Source organism: Pseudophryne corroboree, chromosome 2 (assembly GCF_028390025.1).
Source record: "Pseudophryne corroboree isolate aPseCor3 chromosome 2, aPseCor3.hap2, whole genome shotgun sequence".
NCBI lineage: Eukaryota > Metazoa > Chordata > Amphibia > Anura > Myobatrachidae > Pseudophryne > Pseudophryne corroboree.
In genome coordinates this window covers 328,776,424-328,796,235 of record NC_086445.1, presented here as the reverse complement: position 1 = coordinate 328,796,235, position 19,812 = coordinate 328,776,424, and positions in this window count along the sequence as shown.

Sequence of the window (19,812 nt, the reverse complement as noted above, 5' to 3'; positions counted from 1 at the left end):
GGAAACCTTCTGGGGAGATAATATATCCTAGAAATGCGATTTGCTGAACTTCAAATTCGTACTTCTCCAGCTTCGCCCCAAGCCGGTGGTCTCTGAGTTTCTGGAGGACTTTGCGTACATGCTTCCGATGTTCCCTCAGGGAATGGGAGAAGATTAGGATGTCATCTAAGTATACAACTAAGAATCTATCCAAATATTCCCTGAGCACATCGTTCATGAAGTCCTGGAAGACTGCCGGGGCATTACAGAGCCCAAAAGGCATCACCAAATATTCATAATGCCCTGAGTGGGTATTAAAGGCAGTCTTCCATTCATCCCCCTCTCTTATTCGGAATAGATTGTACGCACCGCGTAGGTCAATCTTAGAAAAAATGGTGGCAGTACGAAGCTGGTCAAACAAGACCGAAATGAGAGGCAGTGGGTATGAGTTTTTAATCGTGATACGGTTCAATTCCCTGAAGTCGATGCAGGGTCGCAACGAACCATCCTTTTTACCCACGAAGAAGAACCCTGACCCAACTGGAGACTGTGAAGGTCTGATAAATCCCTTAGCCAAGTTCTCCTGAATGTACTCTGCAATAGCCTGAGTCTCAGGACGTGACAGGGAGTACAACCTGCTCTTGGGAAGCTTAGCATTCGGCAACAAATCAATGGCACAGTCATAGGGGCGATGGGGAGGTAGTACCTCTGCAACTCTTTTGGAGAACACGTCCGCAAAATCTGCATAACATCCTGGCAATCCTGGCAAACTTAGCTGTGAAAGCCTGACTGGAAGGCTCAAGCAACTCCTGAAACAATCAGTACCCCAACTAAGAATCTCCCCAGAGACCCAGTCAAATTGAGGATTGTGGGCCCTTAACCAGGGTAACCCCAACACCAATGGGGCAAAGGTACAGACAGTCACATAAAAGGACAATTTTTCAGAGTGTGTGGCTCCAATAAACAAAGAAATCTGGCTAGTGCAAGAGGTAATTTTACCCTGGGATAATGGTTCCCCGTTTAACCCACAAATCTTAATTTCTGATGCCAAGGGTACTAAGGGAACAGAGTGTTTCAGGGCGAATTGGCGGTCCATAAAAACCCCGTCGTCCCCACTGTCCACAAAGGCCTCAGTCTTGACAGTTTGACCGAGGATCTTCAAGGTCACCGGAATGATAAAAAGTCTTCTTGGGAAATTCTGACTTCTGGCCTGACAGGATATTTCCCATCACCATCAGGCCCTGAAATTTCTGGCTTTTCTGGGCATGATACTACCACATGACCTTTATTCCCACAGTACAAACATAACCCCTGCTGTCTCCTCCGCGTCTTCTCACGCGAGGAGAGGCGGGTAGCCCCAATCTGCATAGGCTCCTCGGAAAATTCCTCAGAGTCTGAGGTTCCCTTGGGAAAGAAGGAAACCTCGATCTCCCTTTCAAGCCTGCGCTCTCTCAGCCGTCTATCCACCCGAATGGATAACTGCATGAGCTGATCCAAGTTATCAGGCAAGGGATATTGTAACAGTTGGTCTTTTAACTGGTTAGAAAGACCTCTTCGTTACTGGTGTCTCAGGGCTGGGTCATTCCACTGGGTATCATGGGCCAACCTCCGAAACTCCGTACAATAAACCTCAACTGGCCTTCGCCCTTGCTTAAGGATCGAAATCTGAGCCTCGGCTGAGGCCGTCTTGTCAGGGTCATCATACAACATGCCCAGTGCCGTAAAAAAAGCATCAACACTTTTAAGCGACGGACAGTCAGGCTGCAACCCATATGCCCAGACCTGTGGGTCTCCTTATAGCAAGGAAATCACTATGCCCACCTGCTGAATCTCCGACCCAGAAGACTGAGGCCTAAGCTGGAAATATAGCTTGCAGCTCTCCTTGAAACAAAAGAACTGCGAGCGATCTCCAGAAAAACGATCCGGGAGATTTACTTTCGGCTCCTTAACCCCTAAATGGCACTGCTGCTGCGGGAGCTCCGCCAGCGGCCTGCGAGGTGTGCATTTTAATGGACAAATCATTAAATTGTCGAGTCAGGACCTGCACCTGATCGACCACCTGTTGCAAAGTATTTTGAGGGGTATGCTCCATATTCCCACAAAATTCAACAGGAGTATTTGGCTGCTGAATATGTTATGCACACCAGTGCCAGCAGGAATGTACTGGTGTCTGAACGGAGAGGGATGCAAAACAAATGAACTCACAGACAGACTGGGGAATATGACATTACATACATAATAGGTGATAGGGTAACAAAATAAACACAAAGTGAACAGAGAAGCCCAAAGGCTAAGAAACTGGGTGTCTCCCTAGTATTAGCAATGCTCAGATGGAAAGAAGCGAGATGTTGTGATTTAATACGTAGAAAACCCGAAATGCTGTTGCTAAGGGCAACAGCAAAACCCTAAAGGGTTACCAACGGGTGTGGCAGTAAACTCCTTGGTCAGAGATGGAATAATAGACACATGGAGAGTCTCCACAATCCTAGTCCTCATTTGCAGTGCACTGGTTCAGCTTACTGCCACTAAACTGACACCTGAACACCTTGCACAGTGAGAAAGGATTTTGGCAGGCAAGTCTGAGAATACAGCCGCAAACTTGCTAGGTTCACAGAGTAGCAAAAGAACCCCAGCAGGTTAAATGACTGACTCCAGTCTTACTGCTAGGTCTGGATTGGCAGAGTGTAATACCAAATCCCTAGGCCTATTTGCAGTAAGCAACAAACAAATACAAAGTTTACACAGTACTAGCTAGCTTTCAGGAACTGACTAACCAACAAAGATTCAGCAGCATCTGCCTAACCTGAGAAGAGGGTTTATATAGCAGGTGCTGTCCACGCCCCACTCAGACCTCACAGACTGTGAGCACAAAAACCAGCACCGGATCCCCTGCCGTGCACAGAGCCTGTAACCACTGCACAGCAAAAGACCCGAACCGGAGTATCAGCTACGCTTAGGTTACTCCGCTAGCACTTGTCTCCCGGTTGCCATGACGACGTGGCAGCACAGAGCAGGAGACCCTAACAATGTCACTGTCAAGACTGAGGAGTCCTCTCCTAACCGGGATTGCTCCATAGGATCCTTGAGTGGTATGCCTGCTGTTGCTGCCACTGCTGTTGTTGCTGCTGGGAGTCGATCGTCATCCCAGAGGGGAAGTCGGAAGATCACTTGTACTACTTCCAGTAAGCAATTGACTCTCCAACAGTCCTTTTTGCAAAGCGGATAATTGAGGCCTTGACAGCTATGTTTGTGTTAGAGGTGCATCCGGTATCCACCATTAGTTCAGTGGGACTTAGAGAATTGATGGAGATAGTGTATCCCCGGTATCAAATCCCATCTAGGTTCCACTTCTCTAGGTAGGCGATACCGAGAATGTACACAGATGTCAGAAAAAGAGTCACCAGTGTCCTACAAAATGCGGTTGCATCCAGTGTCCACTTAACCACGGACATGTGGACAAGTGGAACAGGGCAGACTAAGGACTATATGACTGTAACAGCCCACTGGGTAGATGTATGGCCTCCCGCAGCAACAACAGCAGCGGCACCAGTTGCAGCATTTCGCAAACGCCAACTCATTCCTAGGCAGGCTACGCTATGTATCACAGCTTTCCATAAGAGGCACATAGCTGACAACCTCTTACGGAAACTGAGGAACATCATCGCAGAATGGCTTACCCCAATTGGACTCTCCTGGGGATTTGTGATATCGGACAATGCCACCAATATTGTGCGTGCATTACATCTGGGCAAATTACAGCATGTCCCATGTTTTGCACATACAATTAATTTGGTGGTGCAGATTTTTTTTTTAAATTACAGGGGTGTGCAGGAGATACTGTCGGTGGCCCGAAAAATTGCGGACCACTTTTGTCATTCTGCCACTGTGTGCTGAAGACTGGAGCTCCAGAAAACACTCCTAATCCTGCCCCGCCATCAATTGAAGCAAGAGGTGGTAATGAGGTTGAATTCAACACTCTATATGCTTCAGAGGATGGAGGAGCAGCAAAAGGCCATTTAAGCCTATACATCCACCTATGATATAGGCAAAGAAGGGGTAATGCACCTGACTCAAGCACAGGGGAGAATGATTTCCGTCTTGTGCAAGGTTCTCCAACCCCTCGAACTTGCCACACGTGAAGTCAGCTCATACACTGCGAGCTTGAGTCAGGTCATTCGCCTCATCAGGTTTTTTTCAGAAGCAGCTGGATAAATTGAAGGAGGAGCTAAAATGGAGCGATTCTACAAAGCATGTGGGACTTGTGGATGGAGCCCTTCATTTGCTTTGCCAGGATTCAAGGGTGGTCAATCTGTTGAAATCAGAGCACTAAATTTTGGCCACCGTGCATGATCCTAGGTTTAAAGCCTACATTGTATCTATCTTCCCAGCAGACACAAGTGTGCAGAGGTGCAAAGACCTGCTGGTTAGTAAATTGTCAACTCAAGAGGAATGTGACCCATCCACATCTCCTCCTTCAATTTCTCCTGTCACTGGGCCTGCAAGGAAAAGGATTACATTTCCTAGCCCACCTGCTGGCGGTGATGCAGGGCAGTCAGGAGCAAAATCTGAAATCTGGTCCAGACTGAAGGACCTGCCAACGATTACTGACATGTCTACTGTCACTGCATATGATTCTGTCACCATTGAAAGAATGGTGGATGGTGGAGGATTATATGAATGACAGCATCCAAGTAGGCATGTCAGACGGACTGTCTGGCAGGAAAAAGAGGCAATTTGGAAGCCCTTGCACAAACTGGCTTTATTTTACCTAAGTTGCCCCCCCTCCAGTGTGTACTCCGAAAGAGTGTTTAGTGCAGCCTCTAACCTTGTCAGTTATCGGCATAGGAGGTTACTTCCAGAAAATGTGGAGAAGATGATATTCTTCAAAATGAATTATAAATTCCTCCGGGAAGACCTTTACCAGCAATTGCCTCCAGAAAGTACACAGGGACCTGTAATGGTGGATTCCAGAGGGGACGAATTAATACTCTGTGAGGAGGAGGATGTACACAGTGAAAGGGGTGAGGAATCAGAGGAGGATGATGAGGTCGACATCTTGCCTCTGTAGAGCCAGTTTGTGCAAGTAGAGATTGATTGCTTATTTTTTGGTGGGAGCCCAAACAAGCCAGTCATTTCAGCCACAGTCGTGTGGCAGACCCTGTCGCTGAAATGATTGGTTTGTTAAAGTGTGCATGTCCTGTTTATACAACATAAGGGTGGGTGGGGGGTCCCAAGGAAATTCCATCTTGCACCTCTTTTTCTTCTTTGCATCATGTGCTGTTTGGGGACTAGTTTTTTTAAGTGCCATCCTGTCTGACACTGCAGTGCCACTCCTCGATGGGCCAGGTGTTTGTGCCGCACATTTGTGTCACTTAGCTTAGTCATACAGCTACCCTATTGTGCCTCTTTTTCGTCTTTGCATTATGTGCTGTTTGGGGCCTATTTTTAAAATATGCCATCCTGTGTGTAACTGCAGTGCCACTCCTAGATGGGCCAGGTGTTTGTGCCGCACACTTGTGTCACTTAGCTTGGCCATCCAGCTACCTAATTGCACCTCTTTTTCTTCTTTGCATCATGTGCTGTTTGGGGACTAGTTTTTGAATAGTTCCATCTTGTCTGCAACTGCAGTGCCACGCCTAGATGGGCCAGGTGTTTGTGCTGCACACTTGTGTTGCTTAGCTTAGTCATACAGCCACCTCGGTGCAACTTTTAGGCCTAAAAACAATATTGTGAGGTGCAAGGTGTTCAGAATAGACTGGAAATGAGAGGAAATGAATGTTATTGAGGTTAATAATACCGTAGGATCAAAATTACCCCCAAATTCTGTTATTTTAGCTGTTTTTATTGGGGGTGTTTTCAAACATCATCCAGATCCAAAACCAAAACCAAAATTAAAACACGAAAGGGTGGTTTTGGCAAAACCAAGCCAAAACCAAAACACAAAAGTGGAATTAGAACCAAATCCAAAACACAAAACACGAAAAGGGCCCGCCGCACATCTCTAATAAAATTGTGGTTGTAGACGACCTGTGAATTTAAATAGAGCCTTTGCTTTGATCCATCAAAATCTCTCACAGCAATTCGTATGGACCTCAGTGGGTTAAATTGCCCTTTAAAACATTTAAATATCATCAGCTATTTTTTTTCTGGATCTCCATAATATACATGCACAGTTCGAATTGTAACATATGTAGCATATCCAGTGACCACATCTTCATTGTTACTTTTTATACTGTTACATGTATTTAATAGTATCTTTTTCTCAGTAATGAGAAAATTTAACAAATGGTTTTATCATGTATGAAATAAATGTGTATCATTTGGAACCATCGGCACTATTGAATGTTTTTGATTGGTTCTTTAGCGTGACCCTTTATATTTGTTATGCAAGCCTTTTATTTGGTTTTATGACTGCATATTAAAATTTTCTTTTAATGCACTATGAGGAGTCCAACTGCTCTTTAATTGTTTTTGTTTATATAATATATTGTATACAGATGGAGCCACGCTAGGCATGGCTTCGTCTGTCACCCGGGTGCACCTAACACTGTGAGAATCTCCCTCCGGGCGCACGCGCCTGTGACAGAAACGTGCCCCATTCTCTAGAATGAGGGAGCGTCTCAGTCAGGGGCATGCGTGCATCCGTGATGGAGATGCGCCCTATTCACTAGAATAGGAGAGCATCTCTGTGCACTCCTGGTGGGGCTAGGTGGATGGATCGCCTAGTCACGCAGGGAGTGCATGCCTGAAGCAGCATATCTTGAGGAAAATCACAAAGAGTGGCCAAGTCCCAGATTCCATTTCATTGCTAATCTAGATATACTGCTTAAATGGGCAAATATGTATGTGAACACATCTATATATATATATATATATATATATATATATATATATATATATTGTGTATATGGTGCAAGTAGCGCTAACCCTTCTATTCAGAGGAACTTTTATGCTTTAAACCAGATGTGTAAATAAATGCTAATGAATAAATACAGTCACCTTCTGAGTCTGGTAGGACACAATATAAGGCTCTCTAGTGCATGGCCTACCATCTGATACCCCTGAGGAAGTCCCAGCACGAAAAAAAAAACGGGATGAAACGTGTTGGGTAACTACGGGTTCTCAGTTCTCCTGCTTGATTGACAGATAAGCATGCATACTTTGTTTTAAATTGTACGAGTCCATTTTTTTTGTTTAAATTGTCTCATTAAATGTGTAAAAACGTTATCACACTATAAGAGATTTTTTCCCTTTTGGGAGTACTTTCTGATTTAAGGTATTCTGGTCAATTGGATGTTTTTGCTGGCTCCGTCCGGTCATTTGATACCTTTATAAAAGTGCTGCCATGGTACTTTAAATTTATCTTGGTGCTACACCCTCATAATTGGTAAATAAGCACAATTACCAGAAGGGTATTGGCATAACAACCACATTGGCACAAATTAAGCACTATTCGCAATTTATTGCATGCTTTTTGCACTGATTCTACACACATAGCACAGCATCACTTTAGTTAGATCTGTGCACTACACTTATCTACTGTTTACCATTACCCCCCGTGCGAGGAATATCATGCTGATATCCGGGTGGATATAAGAGGAGGAGGTGATTAAGGAGGGAGATAATCGATCCAAAGAAACCTACGAGAAGTGATTTCTCATTTGTGTGTCTGGTACGCATATTTTATTACCACTTAAGGATACCTTGTAATTATAGAACACTGAAGGCGCAGCCAATTTACCAGCTAACAATATATATATATATATATATATATATATATCCACTTGTTAAAATGGCACTCACTGTCCTAGTCACAGCCACCGGGGTGCCATCCTTCTATAATGTAGCAAAAGCTGGCTCTCTGGGATGGATTGCTGCTCCTCTCCTCTATTCCTCTATGTATCAAGAACCAGGCGGCACTCCACGGATTTTAGCAAATAAAAAGTGTATTAAAAGCAAATAAATCAAACAATGACAGGCATAGTGGACACCAACGTTTCAATGCCTCCTGGGCGTTTTTGTCAAGGTGCTACGCTGCATAGTGTATAACAAAAAATATATCTTGTGACGAAGAAGCTGTGAGGTGGAAGCACACACTTACTTAGCACTACGGTTTATTTTGTCAGGATGACTGCAGACCATTAACCATAATACAGTAAATGTTCATTGCCCTATCACTATCTAACAGAGATCTACTCCCTAGTCTCCAGCCAGCTTTGCCAGTGTAGGTCATACAGATAAATGACCCAGGCAGTGTTTTTATACCAGAGACTCCTCCTTCCTCTCCCAAACTGACAGCAAGCGACACACCCACCCTGACTTCTTAAGGGAGTTCTCCCATGTACTTTGATTGATCAGTTGAATGCTTTCAGCTATACCAGGCTGCAGGGGACATGACATCTATCTGTTTATCAGCTAAATATTCCTGGTTCCTCTGTAGCATACTGCTCCTATTGCCACATTCCCATCCTCCTAGTATCAACAAATCAGGTGATGTGGACCTCCCAAGGAGCAAAAATTTCTGGATCAGGGCATCATAATTGTTGTTTAAGGTCCTATGCCTGTGCTTATTGTTCACTCCCTGGCTTCCCTGCATCCATTGTAATCAAGCAAGGTCTGTTATTAAGGAGAATTCTCTCCCCACTTTATGGATAGGCACTACTTCTCTATCGTACTGTATGTCCCACTCCAGACATTTAAAAGTACTTTCTTACCTACAGTATGCAATGCCTGTCCTGGTTGGCACAGAGGTCCCTGTGCGCTGTATCCACACAACGCTCCCAGAGGTCTGCTGGCACTGATCCAACATGAAGTCTCCTGCAGCAGTTGCTGCTTCTGTATATTACTTTAATGCTATCAGTGTTAATATTCCGGATCAAGCCCGGTGAGCACTCCAATACTTTCCGTTTCCATTCCAGATGCTATTATATTTGAATTGAGTCTTCTTCAATGCTATCAGTGTTAATATTCCTGATCAAGCCTGGTGAGCACCCCAGCCCTTTCCGGTTCCATTCCGGATATTGTTGTTATTTGAACTTTGTCCTTATTCCGGATCAAGCTTGTCAGCACTACAACTTGTTCTGGTTCTATTCCAGATATTAATGTCATTTGAACGTTGTCTTTTCAGCCCAACCCGATTCCATTCTAGTCACCATTCCTCTGATTAACCTGGTATCTTTTGTCAGCATTTAGTACCTGCAGTGAATCATGGATGTTGTTCTTTAATAAAAGCTTATTTTATTATAGTTACCTCTGGGTTTGTCACTGCTAGAACACCAATGATTCTTTCAAGTACATGCACTATACCTGGTTAAAACCTCCTCAATTCATTTATACTCCCTCTGTGTCAGCTCAATCCACAAACGCCTGTCCAAACCAAACCCAACCCTCAGGCATGACATCGTAGTGTATTTTTGCTCCCTCTGCAACAACTTCCTGCTCAAGTGCAATACAGGTTGCTCTACCCCCTTCCTTTCCTGGGGCAAGTTGCACCTAAGCCAACATCATAAACGCCTGTATGAAGGAAGAATCAGTGGGCAAAATTGGGTGCTTTTAGTATCAGAGAGAAACAAAGACCCAGGCAAAGATCTGTCCATGATGCTTCAGCAAGGCTGATCCACTTCAGCTGATTTGGACAGTAATTTTTGTTAACAAGTCTGTTAATGGATTCTCTCTTGTCACAAAGTGACTGATTAACTGTCTATAGTAACCTGCCAAGCCCAGGAAGATTCTCAACTGTTACTCAAACTTTTCTATCTGATGTGTCCAACTATGTAACCCAAATACTTAGGTTTCATGGCTAACCCTGAGAAATATGCAGTGTCCCTAAGAGAAGCTATCAATCACAATGATTTAGCTATTATGACACACACCAGATCTTTCTGTGTGTGATAAAAATTCTTGTGCATGATATAAACATTGAGTAAGTGAATATAATAAGTATATAACAATACCTTCTATACATCTTCTAACAATATAGACACTCTCTAATATAAAACCTAGTATGAAAATCTAAGCTAAAAATAATAGAATAATTATAAATATATCTGTGTATGATTAGAAAAACATATTAAATGAATAAAAACAGCATCTATGGCAACTGACCCATATTGTGAAAAATACTGAACAACTATTGTATTATTCTTAATGTCTATCAGACATGTTTCAATGATCAATCCTGACAGATTTTTCTACTCAATTTACAGAAAACAATTTAAACTCAAATATTCATTTAAACCTCGGAGATAAATAGTATCTAACTTATGGATCCAGTTGGCCTCTAGCTGTAGTAATTTGTTGGCATAGTTGCCACTACGTAGTGTGGCTGGAGTGTGAGCCACAATTTTGAACCGCACCGATGTTAGGCTATGTCACTTTTGCCAGTTTAAAGGGCAGCCCTAGTAGCTGACCTGTGATGGGCCATCCTTTCTTTGAAGTGACATTGTGTCTTACCAATGTAGTATAGACTACACGGGCAAATAAGAACATATATTACAAAGGAGGAACTACAGGTAAGTGGCCATCTGATAGAATTTTTTTTGCCTGTATGGGGGTGTGTGATAAAGTTCTCCGTAAGCATGTAGCTGCACGTTGTGCAGCCCAGGAATTTGAAACAGCCTGCTTTGTGGCTTAAAAAGTGGGAGGCAATGGAAGAGCTCTTGAAACCTGACACATCATTTTTTACTATTAGATCTTTAATGTTAGCACTATGTGTATAACACGGCATGATTTTACGATGTTTGAGTGAAGATAGATTGGGGTCATAAGAGATAATGGGCCACATTTGTTTAATTTGTTTACCTGTTCTGTTACTTGATGTATTAAATTTGTTGACCCAAGTGACTTTCTCATTGGTGCGTTTGATGTTTTACCTCTCCAGTAGTTCAATTCTGTTTAGCAACATAACTTTAGCCCATGCCTGTTTCAAAATGTTTGATGGATTGCCCCTTTGTGCAAATTTCTCAGACATAGAGGGTCATTCCGAGTTGATCGCTCGCTAGCAGTTTTTAGCACCCGTGCAAATGCTATTCCGCCGCCCACTGAGAGTGTATTTTAGATTAGCAGAAGTGAGAACGGTTGTATCCCAGAGTGGCTACAAAAATTTTTGTGTCGTTTCAGAGTAGCTCAAAACCTACTCAGCGCTTGCGATCACTTCAGATTATTCAGTTCCGGATTTGATGTCACAAACCCGCCCAGCGTTCGCCCAGCCACGCCTGCATTTTTCTTGGCACGTCTGCGTTTTTCCACACACTCCCTAAAAACGGTCAGTTGCCACCCAGAAATACCCACTTCATGTCAATCACTCTGTGGCAAGCAGTGTGACTGAATTGCATCACTAGACCCTGTGTAAAACTACATAGTTCATTGTGACTGTACGTCGTGCATGTGCATTGCGCCGCATACGCATGCCCAGAACTGCCATTTTTTATCCTGATCGCTGCGCTGCGAACAAATGCAGCTTGCAATCAACTCAGAATGACCCCCATAATGTTATGTTGAATTTCCAGCTCCTCCGGTTCGCTGGTGATCCTGCAAACTCAGAGGAACTGTGAATAGGGGAGGCCGCGCACCAAAGATCTGGGGTGAAAACTGTCATATCGCAACAACGTGTTGCGATCTGTAGGTTTAGGTTAAGGAGACTTGTGTGTGTGTGTATGTATGTATATATATATATATATATATATATAACTATACTGAATCAGAAGTTGATTATTTTTGCTAGTATTTAGCAGTTTTTTTTAACATACTGCAGTGTTTCACATGTGCACATATAATTGCTATGTTTCATGTTTAATTACTATTGACATGGTTAGACACTGTACCATATAACATATAGTATCTACCTTTACAAGTACTGTACATAGCTGGTCACCTTATTTTAATCCTTGTCTACTGAGAAACACAATTTGCAGGTAGATTTTTTTTCATTCACAGTGCATCCGAAAAAATAATTAAATGCTGCCAGGTCTTGTGAATCTGGTGCTGTAATATGATCTGGTATCAGAATATCCTCACAAGGGCACATGTGGTTCCAAGATTTAAACAAGGAGAGCTGTTTACATTTATGTGCTACAGTATTATATTAGTAATGTTACAGACCAGAATTGTGGTGAAATATATTCAACAGGTACATTAAAATGGTAGGGTCAATATACTTTTTATATACACAATGTACACAATTATTTTTTGTTTAAGATTTTTCTATATTTGTTATACTTACTGTGTAACTTTAGATTGCAAGCTGTTTTGATCGGCTAGCAGCATCTTCAGTATCTAAATGCCTACATACATCAGCAATCAAAAAATAATTTGCAGATTTATAGACTTTCCCAGATGTAAGGATTAAAGATTATCATATACTAGCAATCTACAGCCTAAAGTGATCTGTGAAATTATTCATGCTCACAAACCTGATTTAACAATCCCAATCAATTTTTGGTCACAAACTGTGATTTGTGAACTTCATACATTGCAGATTTATTTAAACAATCATCTGCAAAATGCCAAATTGCCCCGACTGATTGCTGAAGTATGAGGGCTGTAGTATATGGTAAAAAACAGCAGATTTGCAGACCATTTCTAGTAAACTCAAGAGCCTTTCAAGATAGAAAGATCTATATTTGCTGAAAATAATCTGGAAATCAATGAAAACTATCTGTAATGTATGAGTGCGGATTGGTGGATTGGGGAATATTTAAAATAGGGGGAAAAGAATATGTGAATTATCTTTTGCAATTGCTGATGTGTAAGGCCCTTTGACTTATACTTTTAGACACTGAGTCTACAGGTGTTCAAAATTATATATTACAAATCTATTAATTTCAGTACTTTTGTATTGCTGCACAAATATGTATGCACTAGTTTTTATGTAAATGGTAATATTTCAGTAATATTGAAAGTTGTTTATAATTGTTTCTTATCAATTAAACTATTTACAGCCAAAATGTCAAAACACAAAAAAATAGAATAATAAATGTATTTCTAAAATGAAGCAATGGTTACATATTGAAAATGTCTCTAGAGCTGTAAAATGTTGTGGTGTAATTCAGCCTGATAATCCATTATGCAGATTAGTTTTTTTTTTTTTTTTTAACAAACAGAGGGGATAGCAGGATGTGACAAACTAGAAACTTTTTCTAGGGACCAATATGGGTTTATTTATAAAGCTTCAGGTTGTAAATCCCAGTACTTCTGAATTGTTTATGCCTAATATTTAAAATGGCAACGCTTTTACTAAGCTTTATTGCTAGTAAAGTATTGGCCTATTCAATATTGGGATCAACATGATTAGAACGCCAAATTTTACAACCTGATACTTTGTAAATAAATGTCATAGTGGTCTATTTATTAACATTATTTTTACTCAAATAATGTGAAAAAGTCTGTTTTCACACCCTTCTCACATTATTTTAGTATCACCTGAATGTATTAAAGGGCATTTGGAGCAGTTTTCATGAAAAACTGCTCCAAACCCTTTAATTAACTTTTTTTTTTAGTAACCCACATCGCATTCCCCATACTTATAATGGGAAATGTGATGTGGGCAAATTTACTAAAATAAATTGTGAAAAAATACCGCAGTGTGCCCTGTGATAATCTCGCCAGCTCAGGCTGGCAAGTACACAGGGCAGCACTTTTGCCTAGAAAAAGCTGAGCGGGAACCCGACAGAGTGATCAGCTATGTGTGTCTGATGGACAGACAAGCTGACCTCAGTGTAAAAAAAAAAAAAGTAAAAAAAAAAACATATTCACCTGCCCAGGGAGCCGGTGTCTGCTGCCCAGGGAACCGGTGTCTGCTGCCCCGGGCGCTGGGTGCCGATATGCTGCGCTGTGACCCTGGTGCAGTAATGTGATGTTGCAAAATGGCAGCACATTTTACAGCACCAGTAGTCACAGCGCAATAGAAGGACCCGGTGCCCGGCAGCCTCCTGAAGCAGTGCGGACCGGCTCCCTGGACAGGTGAGTATATTGATCTTCTGGGATGGGGTGCATGGCACGTGGGGGTAGTCACCAAGGGGGGGGATGACCAGGCAGCGGCGGCAGCGGCGGTAGCGGCGATGCCGGCAGGGGCAGTGCATGCGCAGCAGGACATTGGGGTATTTTTTACAAAAAATACCCCAATGATGCTGAGAAGATGCATCGCAGGGACAAAGCTTGACCATAAGCTCTGTTCCTGTATGCGATAATTGATACATCCCTGCAATGTAATCAATTATCACAGTGCAAGTTTTTTTATTTTAATTTTGGAAAAATGTTAGAAAAATGTTAGAAAAAACACACATAAGGACATTTTATAGAAATCCAAAGTTTCAGGGATACATTTGTCAAATGTATAGTTTACTATGCCATTCAATAATGTATTTGTTGATTTGTACTGTATTTGGCAGAATTTATAGTGTATTAATAGAGATCAAGTGATATAAGATAATTCATTTTGGTAGCAGTAGAACACTCAAGGAAAAATTCCACTGATACAGTATAAAAAGCACAAAATGTTGTTCCTAATAGAGGAATTGAATGACAATTTGGTGGAAGAGTTTCTAAATTTTTCCTCATTCCTATTGTGAAGTCACAGTAGTAACATGTGCTTTGAGGCATCATTTCAAATTTCATGCATTCTATTAAACAATGATCTATCTATCTATCTATCTATCTATCTATCTATCTGTCTGTCTGTCTGTCTGTCTGTCTGTCTGTCTGTCTGTCTGTCTGTCTATCTATCTATGCAGTTGAATAGATCACTAATGCATACTGCACACCACCTATTTTAATAAGCTGTAGTATCATAGATTGCATTGAAAATCAAACTAGACAGTCAAGAAAAGGTGAACAGCAGGATATCAGTGTAAAATGATATTATAAATTCTTCAGGGTTAAGCTTCATTTGTCATATTTATATATTCTGTCATGTAGAAGCTGATTTCAGACATTCAGTAGCAGTATATATTTGCAATGCAAGCTTCAGCAAAATGCCCATCTATTACTTTAGGATGGTACAGTATTCGCCTATTTATTCTGGTAAGAATGTAAGTATATAGACAGACTGGTTGGCGTAAAGGATGGATGAATAGAGAGCGATAGATAGATAGATTGATAGATAGATAGATAGATAGATAGATAGATAGATAGATAGATAGAGCTTTTTCTTTAGAGTACATCTGCATAAATAACTAAACCCTACCAAGGCTTGCAAATCTGGTTTTGTAGTATGGTTTGGTATTCAGTATATCCTCACAAGAGCACAGGTGGCTCTAAGATTAGTACAAGAAGAGCTGTCAAAATGATTAATTTACAGATCCACCTTGGCTTATGCGAGGACATCTGGAAACTTGCACTGCTAGTGGTTTTCAAGAACTGGAGTTTGAAAACCATTCAAATAATATGTATATTATGAATAACTATACATATTAAAACTGCATATAATCATTTAAAATTTTAGCATATTATTTAAAAGTGGTGTAGTTAAACTAAATTTTAGTAGTATATTTAATAAAAGTGAAAGGCACATATAGGGGTTTGGGGGTAAAAAATATGTTTGCATAATGACGGAAAATGTAATTTTTATAACACTTTAAACTAGAAACCAAATGGATTCTTATGGCTATTATCTACAGACATTGGAAAAAAATAGAATCAACTGGGTAAATTAAGTACATTAAGCATATTGAAATGTAAAGCTTCCACACAAATGTAGATCAAGTAAATAAATTCTCAAATGTATTATAATTATTGTATTTTATTTAGAAGGTGACACAAATCGTCCACAGCACCATCCTAAGAGTCAACATACAAACATTGAATAATTCTATAGTATACAAGCAGACGTACACTACAAATAAGTCAACTATAGCATAAACTCTCTAATGGACGATACACTAGCACTACATTCACATGATCTTAACCTACTAAAAAAACGACACAGACAACTGAATTGGCGGTGAGAGGGGTCAGCTTTTTATTTCGAGGGATTTCAGTTTTAGACTAAAGTTAAAAAACTAAAGTATGGAGGTCAGGGTAAAGAACGGCCTAGCGGTAAGCAAATTACTCAAAATTTAAATTAAAACAAGGGCCAACTGCCCACTTCAACAAGGATAAGGCTTTCTGCCGCCATCCTTGCCCCAATGACTTGCAAGGGAAAGACCTACTGCCAAACCCTTGCGGGGCATAACCACCAAGCAATGAGGCCATCCGCCAACATAACAATCGACTTGAGGCGACCACCCATCCATGCCTGAAACAGGAATCCACATTTAAAACCTTCATTGTGGACAGAATGGCCCTCCATAAATTATAGTAAAACCATGAACAGCTGGTCTGACACTGGCCACCTAACAAAGCTGACACAAATTAAACTCTGAAACTCTATATACCAAAACAACAGGGAGGGTGGGAGGGCAAATGTCCAGGAGAGAAGAGAGCCTTCCCTTTAAAAACTAGTCCACAAAAATCCCATGCCACCTCCCATAAAAACTAGCGGACCAATCAATTAATTCCTGCCATCTAAAACAAAAACCTCCTCACAAAAACCTTAACCCCGGAGTGTCCGGTCGGAGTGTTATTGTACAGGCCTGGAGGTTTATGACACTACTGTCCTATCTCATTCCCTCCGTGTTCTTAATAATAAAAAACATTACCATAACACCACAGTCTGGGTAGGACATATAACAGGGATAACGGTATAAAAACTTACTGTAGCTTGTAGAATAAGTGGTACAGGAATCAATTCAGTACTCATGGAAACTGTATCCAACACATGGTCGAGCAGTGTCAGATTCACTGAATATAATAGAAGACAAGACAGTGGAGCAATGATGACATACAGATGTAGCCATACTTATCTTTGCTGCGATACAGCATGCTGCAACACAGCTTGCTGCTTGGCGTGCAAGACTGCAACTATTCGCAGCCAGCGGTGAATAGTCGCAGCATGCCACATTACAGTAAGATGAGCATTGCTACATCTGTAGACAGTGCTGGTTGGAGAACAAAAAAGAAGATGACTCTACCTATGACAGATTATTGCTTGAGAGTAAGGGGTTAACAGTTGAACAGTGAACTGGATTGTTTTTTGGTGGATAGGTAGTGGAATTGAGAGACAATTTATGAGACTAACTAGTAAGCTTTAATAAAAATATGCAGTTTTAAGGCTCGTTTGTTTAAAGCTGGGTAAATTAGTAGAGAGTGAGACTACGGCAATGGTGTAACTATAGAGGGTGCAGGGGATGCCACTGCACCATTTTGGTTTTCAATTATTATTTTTATTGGCAGTGTGTCTCCTGGGTTCCAGGCCCAGCAGTTTGGTAGGAAGGGGGGATGGGGCCCAGAGCACCTATTGTAGAGAGACTCACAGCAGCATAGCCAATGGACGGATCAGGGTCTCTGGAGTGACACTGAGCATTCCTCTGACGGTGACCCTCCCTCCTCTGAGTGGGGTCAGCAGAGGCAGGTGGAAGTCCATGTGAATCAGCAACTCAGTCCCGGTCATCTCCTACACCTCTGCAGCAGTTAGAAGGCAGAAGTCCATGTGCCCCTCCACCTACCTGAGTCATAGCCACAGAGCTTTATTTTCTTTATTAGCACTTTGCACGGATTCCGATATGTGTGAGCTGCAACAGAGGTACAGGCCAAGGATGCCTCTCTTTCCCTACTGCATCTCTCTTAATCTATGCCTCTGCTGTTTCTCTCTGTCCCTGCTGCCAATCTATGTCTCTGCTGTCTCTCTATCCCTGTTGTCCCTCTTTGTATATATGCCCCTGCTGTCTATCTTTGTCTGTGCTATCTCTCTCTCTATCTATGTCACGCTGTCTCTCTATGTCCCTGCTGCCATTATCTCTGTGTATGTCTCTGCTGTCTCTCTGTCCCTGCTGCCACTCTATTTACATCCCTGCTGTCTCTCTCGGTCCCTGCTGCCACTCTCTCAATCTATTTCCCTGCTGTCTCTCTCTGTTTTTGCTGCCACTCTATATATGTTCCTGCCTTTTCTCTATGTCGCAGATGCCACCTGCTCTATCTACGTCCCTGGTGTCTCTCTCTATCCCTGCTGCCACTCTATATCTACATCCCTGCTCTCTCTCTCTGTCCCTGCTGTCTCTCTTTCTATGTCCCTGCTGTATTTCCCTGCCCCAGCTGACACTCTCTCTATGTCTATGCTGCAACTCACTGTATCTTTGTCCCTCCTGTCTCTCTCTGTCCCTGCTGCCACTTTATCTATTTCCAATCTGTCTTTCTCTTTCGTTGTCACTCTTGTTATGCCCCTGCGGTGTATCTCTGTCCCTGCTGCCACTCTCTCTATCTAAGTCACTGCTACCTCTCTACCTCTTCCTGCTGCCACTCTCTCTATGTCCCTGCTGTCTCTCTCTGTCCCTAATGCCTCTCTCCATCTCTATGTCCTTGATGCCTCTCTTTGTCTCTGCTGCTTCTCTCTCTCTATGTCCCTGCTGCCTCTGTCTGTCTCTATGTCCCTGATGCCTTGCTCCATCTCTATGCCCCTGCTGTCTCTTTCTGTCTCTGCTGCCACTATCTCTATCTGTGTCCCTGCTGCCACTCTGTCCCTGCTGTCTCTCTCTCCCTCTCTATCTATGTCCCTGCTGTATCACTCTATCCCTGCTACCACTATCTCTGTGTCCCTGCTGCCCCTATCTCTATGCCTCTGCTGCCACTCTCTCTGTTTCGCTGAATGTTCCTGAGGTATCCTGCCTCTAGGTCGACCACACTTAGGTTTACAATCATTAGGTTGACCACTATTGGTCGACATGCATTAGGTCGACAGTGTTTCTAGGTCGACAGGGTCACTAGGTTGACATGACAAAAGGTCATTTTCATTTTTAAAACTTTTTTGTACTTTACAATCCACCTGGTCTACAATTGGGAACGTTAACCTGTGCCGAGCACTGTGAGGCACCTTGCCTGAAACATGGCAAGCGAAGGGAGCCATGTGAGGGGATAGAGTGCACTAATTGGGGTTCCCATCAGTCACTCTACAAAGAAAACTGCACACGAAAAAATTAAAAACCTTCATGTCAACCTTTTATCATGTCAACCTTGCTCATGTTGACCTAATGCTTGTGTCGACCTATTTTGGGTGCCGACTCTGTTGAACTAAGTGTGGTCGAACCCTTGTACCACACCTGTTTCTGCTGCCTCTCTGTGTCTAACAACACTTATGCCTCATGGGTGACACTAATACTAGTGACATACATCAAGGTGAGGCAGGAGAGAAAGAACCTCTCCTGTCATAATTCAGTATACTCCAGACTTATGACTATAAAAATGATAATAAATATACAAAGAATATATTAGAAATATCTTTTTGTATTATTCTAATTTTTAGGCAAAACTCTGGAGTTTACTAGCATATGACAGGTGGGGCAGTGCCTCCCATGCCTACCTTGTCTGCACATCACTGATCAAAACCCACCAAGTTGCCAGCAGTATATACTACTACACCTTTGTATAATGACCATATGAACCCTCGGTTTCATATATATTTATCTAAATCTGGCTCTGATACTAGCCAGTGCCTCCCCAGCCATTTACCTCAATGCACGTCACTGTGCCATACCCTGGTGGAGACATGATTTTTTCTATGGGCCCACAGAGTTCTAGTTAGGCCCCTGGACTATGGTGTATATTTACTAAAGTGAAGATGGATAAAAGTGGAGAGGTTGCCCATAGCAACCAGAATCTAGCTACTGCATTATCATCTAGAAAGTGCTAAATAAAAGTAAAATCTGATTGGTTGCTATGGGCAACATCTCCACTTCAATAAACCCACAATTTAGAAAATATAGTCTTTGTTGAGGGTGTGAATTTAAGAGTAGGAGGGAATATCAA